Raw genomic sequence first — 6000 nt, 5'->3', positions numbered from 1 at the left:
CACCATGTGTTGGCTCCCAACAGGGCTGAATCGAGTGTTTTCTTTGGCTGGGATTTTGATCTCGCGTACAATTATTTTAAAACTACTGTGTGGGCGCTGGGAGGGGGGCAAGAAAAAGTAAGTTTAAAGAAAATTATAAATGATGAGAAAGTGTGCCTGATGGAATAGGTGGGAATTCGAATGCAGGGCCCGGCTAATGCTCTCGGTTACCTGGGGAACAACAAGCGGGGTGATGCTCTGGGCTGGGTTCTGCAGGGAGACGTTGGGTCGTGTGAGGTTGACAGGTCATTTACAGCCTTTCATGGAACTGATCGCCCCCGACAGCCTTGGCCTCTTTCAGCAGGAGAACGCTCCCTGCTACCCAGTATCCATTTCCAAGACGGAAACTGGAATAAAAGTGTCAATATAAGTAACAAATTAATAATTTAAAAAAAAACACAAGGTAAAATAATGGAATTACTCATTTGGACAGCCGTGAAGCCATTTTGAGCACTACATGCTTCCTCTGTTGTGAGCTGCTGATTCCTGTTGGAGGGTTCCAAGTGTCCTGACAACTGTTGCCATGGAGAGTTGGCGGATGGTTTTCCCAAGAAAGTTGTCCTCCACAATGAGGTCCGTGTGGGACAAACCACCCAAATGACTTTAAAATAGCAAAAGTTCCATCTGAAATAGGCAAAATCTTTGATTTGTCATGAAAAAAAACCCTGTTATCAGTAAAGCATCGCCGCTGTGTCACCATCTTCACCATCCCGGTCTTAAACTGGCCTGTCAGGTCAAATTACATCAGAGTTAAACTGGGATTAAAACGCGTCGGTGCCGCTCCATCGTGCTTTTCACCCTCCTCTCTCTCTCTCTCTTTTTTGCAGGGAAAGACAAGTGTTGGAATCTAAAAACAAATGACAACAGTGTTGAAATCTCATTTATGGTGTTAATGTGATCAGTCTACCAGCTCCCAGTTTGCCAGTATGCGTGCATGTGCAAAGGCTGATAATTCTGCCTCAGTGAAAAAGCTCACAGGTCTCATACATACATTTTTTTTATTTCCTTTTTGGGTTTTTTTCCCCCATAGAAGCAAGATGCCTGAAATAGATCTGATTGACAGGTATAGAGACTCGGTTACTATAACAACTACCTCCTGGCTCTCATGAGCGCTCTTCTCCTCTCCTCCACCCTCCTCCTCACCTCTTTTACCACCTCTCCTTTTTTTTACCCCCTCCTGTCTCTCTCTCACCCCCTCACTGTGCGCGTATGTGGGTGTAGAGGAAAGAGATTATGAAAAAGAACTCGACGGCAATATTCCTTCTCATGGAGATGTTTGTGTTGCGAGATGGAGTCCTGGCGGTAGTTATTGGATCTAACCTGTGTGGGCGAGGGTAGGCGAGAGTGGGAAGATGAAACACGCTTATACAACACGGGCAAATAAGCCTTTTATATTCCATTTTTTTCCGCGTATCCTTTTTGGTGCTCTGTTCCTCTGTCAGGACGAGCTGCTCCACTTGTATAATCAAGTCAGTCCACCGCTCTGTGTTCCTGCGTGCGTGCGTGCGTGAGTGGGAGTCTGTGCGTATGCGCGCACGCGTGTCAGGAAGCGGCGCAATGTGGCCACCCGATAGGATGAGCGGGTTTCAGGAATAGTTAAAACGCACCGCGACTGACACCGGAGAAGATAACAGCAGAGAGAGAGAGTGTGTGTGTGCGCGCGTGTGTGTTGGTGGGAAGTGGACGGACGTCATTGCTGCCACCTGCTGCAGTGGGACAAAGGCCAGAAACCAACACACACGCGCATGCGTATGTAGCAGAGGTCAAAACAATCTTTTAATGCAGCTTTAATGATGTGATTTATTCAACCTTCTTCCGCCCATCCGATCTCAGGACCCGGCCTCATCTTTTCATCTCCCTGTCTCTGAGTCATCACACACGCGCGTGGAGAGGAGGAGGAGGGTGGTGGGGGGGGGGGGAGGAGGAAAAACAAGCTGCCAAACTTGGACATGCCTTAACAATGCAGCACCTGTCAGGATGCGTGTGCCTGTGCGTGTACCTGTGCGTATAGAGGAGCAGGCAGCTGTCTCCCGGCGTCTGTCATCGGGAGGTGGGGAGGGTGGGGGGGGGGGGGGGGGGACATTTCCAAGTGTTACTGTAAATACAAAGGCACCGTGTGCGGTCACCGCGCCGGAGCGCGCCCGCGCAAGCTGCGCCGCCGTTTAATTGATCGCTTGTCACACTCTGTGGCAGGAAGTAAGATGGCAGGTCTCAGCACCTGTGTGACCTCCACCCCGACCCCCACCACACACACACACACACACACACACACACACCACACACACACACACACACACACACACACACACACACAGCTGCGGAGGAGCTACTTTAATGATCTGCCCGGGACTGGTGCTGCAGACGACTCGGACCAGATCAATCGCGCCCCAATCACAGCCTCCCGCGGGGATTGGGGGGGGAGATGCAGCTCCTGATCACGCAAAAAGCTTCCGCGTGTTTGAAACGCCGTCAGTTACCAAAATAAAATAAAAACACCCACCCCAGCTCATGTGGTATTTTAATGGGGGGCTATTTGATGCTGCCCGTTGACCGGTGAAACGGTGATTTTGGCGCTGCGATGACGTCATCTTGTCTGTAATTTAGGGGTATGTCTGCGCCATTTGCAACAGGGAGGGCGATCATTCTGAATTAATTAGGCTACGGTACACAGGAGGAAGGCGCAGCCCATAATAAGACATTTAAAGCAGGATGAGATCTGGTATCCAAGTGGGGTATCCATAGAGACTGTTGCTATGGCGGAAAGAAAATCTCACCTCATTAGGAACAAATATAAATAGCCTCGCGACTCAACTTATGGTCATGATGCCCACGGCTGAGAGAACAGGCTCAAAGGCTCCCGGGTCAGTGATAACGGCGTCCGAGAGCGGAGAAAGACGCAAATGACAAATGGTGCGAAATGGTGAAGAGGATTAGATGGAGGGAAGGTTTAAGGAGGAAGAAAAGAAACACTGTGTTCCTGAGGATGCGAGAATCATGCGGAGGAAGCAGACAGAGGAGGGAGAAATAGCCAGAAAGTCCACCAAGAAAGTAACAACTGAAATCAGAGTTGTTGTTTTTTTTTAAAAAGATAATTTTACTGAAGACAAACAGAAATGTGGTTCAAATAAGACAATGGAGACCCAGTGAATAAAGACATGTCCGTTTGGGTCTCAAGTCGGGTTCGTAAGGAATACTGACCGTATTCTTGGAGGGAAAACATCAACATTTTGATGGGAAAGAGAAATTTTAACAATTCTCTCCATCTTTTTAAAACAGCAGACAAACAATGGACCACGACAGACAACAGAGGAATCTGTGTCTAGTTCGGAAAACAAAGCTGCATGGGTGTTCTAAAAATGACACCGTTGTCTCGTGCTAATCGTGCAGATCCATTGTTTTGCAGTGCATCTAATGTGTTGGTAAACTGAAGTTACCACTGGGACCCAATGTCGCCGCGACGGGGCTGCGCGTCCGTGGAGGACGGTGGGCACCGCCGTGAGCACATGCGGGGCAGCTGCGAGAGAGGTTGCGGGGAGAAGGAAGGGAGGAAAGTGGAGAGATACGACACTGATTGCATCAACAGGTCCCCTCCGCCCCCGCATGCTGCAGTGCACCACTGTTACTACAGTATTGACTCATTCCATCGGTGGACGTCTGAAGGTCCTGTTTGTGTCTCGCCCTTTGCTTCCCGCGGTTCACTTTCTCCTTGTGTCGTGACGTCTCTCTGTGCGTGCGTGTGCGCCGCACCTCTACTTTATTAATCCATCAATCAGCAAGCCCTGAAGGGTTGCATTCGCGCGTTTCTTTGTTTATTGCCAGTTCCGGTAAAGTTAACATGAGTCTGGAAGGCGAGGAGAAGTTCTTCTGGCCGGGACCCCTCGTTAGGATGACTGCGGTCAGCTCCTATAATAAAATCTTGATTTGTCTGCATTGGAAATGCCCTCACATCACATGCGCGCAGGCTTTCTGCAAATTTCAGGCGAACCGGTGGGTCAATTAAAGCGGGAGAAGCCGAGACTCCCTCCTCTCGATGCAAATATACCTTAAAAGCTCGTCGCGCTTTTCTGTTCTTCAAAGCTAAATGGGCTTTTTTCCACCTCCCTATTTCTCCTCCACCTTTGTTGCAAACGGAATGTTTTCAACTTCGGAACAAAGGTTTCCGCGACGGAAGGTGGGGGAAAAATGGAAAAAGCGCGACAGCTGATGAAGATGGTATAGAGTTCAGACGCGCGTTTGTGTGGGCTGTCTAATTGAAGGGATTGTTTGATTCCTCTCCCTCTACGTTTCTCTCTCTCTGAAGACCTGTCAAGCTCGCAAATCGCAGAGTGGCGATGGAAAAACGGCGTTTAGGAAGAGAGGGGGGGGGGCGTTTACGCCCACCGCCCGAAGAGATGAGAAGACAGGCAGAAAGGATGGGAGAGCGTGTGGAGGAAGCAGCGTGTGAATGCCAGAGCTCGTGAGTTTGTCAAACATCCGTTAAAGACCACAAACCCACACTGCCACCTCTCCGCTGAGCTCCGTCGCCCTGCAGGTGCGCGCTCTTTCACCTTTACGCGTAAAACACACTCATCGACGATCGTGGCCACGCTGACGCACACCGCGGCTGAGCCCCTCACCAGCTGATTCACTGGTGGTGATTAGGAAAATCGAGCCATGTTTAAAGTTGCTGTTTTAGCTCCGTCCTGATCCCCGGGGGCGCGTTCTCGGCCCAGCCTACGTTTGAACCCGCGTTTGGGTTTTTTTCTCCCCCCCGAAATGCGCTCGGTTCTGTAACACTCACCGCTGACGCACGCTGTCTAAATTCAACATCCACTTTCCCTAAGGGGTTACATCAGGGCTGTTACCTCAGACGCCCGGTGATAACTGCACCGTTTAGCCCAGAGGACACTGGGCTGGATGCTGGGATGGGTCGCGATGGGGCGCTTGACACGTGATATCACTCAACGTCGGCGCTGGAATCTGCTTAGGGTCCCTCCTGTATTCCGGTCCCTGCATTTCCTTACACCACACCCCTCCTCCTGCTCGACAATGACTTGGTAATCAGATTTAACAGTTTCAGACTCATTGGCGAGCGAGTTCTTTATTTATGACATAAAAACGGAGCCTGCACGCACCCAGTGAGAACAGCGACGCCTGCGCTGCAAATGTAAACGCTGTTGTGATGCAGAAAAATGGGAGTACACTATTTTAAGCTCTTTTCAGATGATGGTTCAGGAGCTCCTTATCACACAACAACAACCAAAGAAATGTGCCAGACGAGGAGAAGTTGATGAGGGTGATATAGAAAATGTGACTGGTGCAGCAGGGATATTGGTAATGCACCTGTGCATTCATTATTAATAACAACATACCTAATAATAGCATGGAATTCTGCACAAGCAGGGTATGTATGTTAAAGAAAATCAGTTTTCAAGCCAGTGGACCTCATCCCAGCAGCAGCACGTTTCATTTTGTTTAGATATTTGCATGTTTTCTCATTATGAATACATTTTCTACAGTAATTCTTCAACAGTGTGAGCCTCTCCACTCAGCAGGTTCGCCTCATTTGAATAGGAATCATTTTAAAATCCTCATGAAGCCAATTCTTAGAGCTCACAAAAACCAACCAAAACACACACCAAAAAGCATATATTTTTAATTAGAATTAATGCAGCATATGAGAAAAGCTGCACTGCTGCCTGCAGAGGTTGCGAAGCAAAGGAGGTCTATTTGTCTGTTTCCTGTCTGTGGCTGTCTGGTCACCCAGCCGCATGCTCCATCATAGTTTAAATATTCATGCCCCTTTCTCTGAATATTCATGAGGACCTCATTAATATTTATAGTCCTCACTTGTTGAGGTGTCACTCGATCTCTGTACTCGCACGCACGCACAAGCACTTACACACTTTGATGATCAGACAGCCCGGCTATGTCGCACCAGCCGATGATTCAAAGGCGATGGTGTAAGTGATTGCTGTGATA

The sequence above is a fragment of the Takifugu flavidus genome, chromosome 21 (assembly GCF_003711565.1).
Source record: "Takifugu flavidus isolate HTHZ2018 chromosome 21, ASM371156v2, whole genome shotgun sequence".
NCBI lineage: Eukaryota > Metazoa > Chordata > Actinopteri > Tetraodontiformes > Tetraodontidae > Takifugu > Takifugu flavidus.
The sequence above is the reverse complement of the archived record's forward strand: the minus strand, read 5'-3'. Positions refer to the sequence as shown.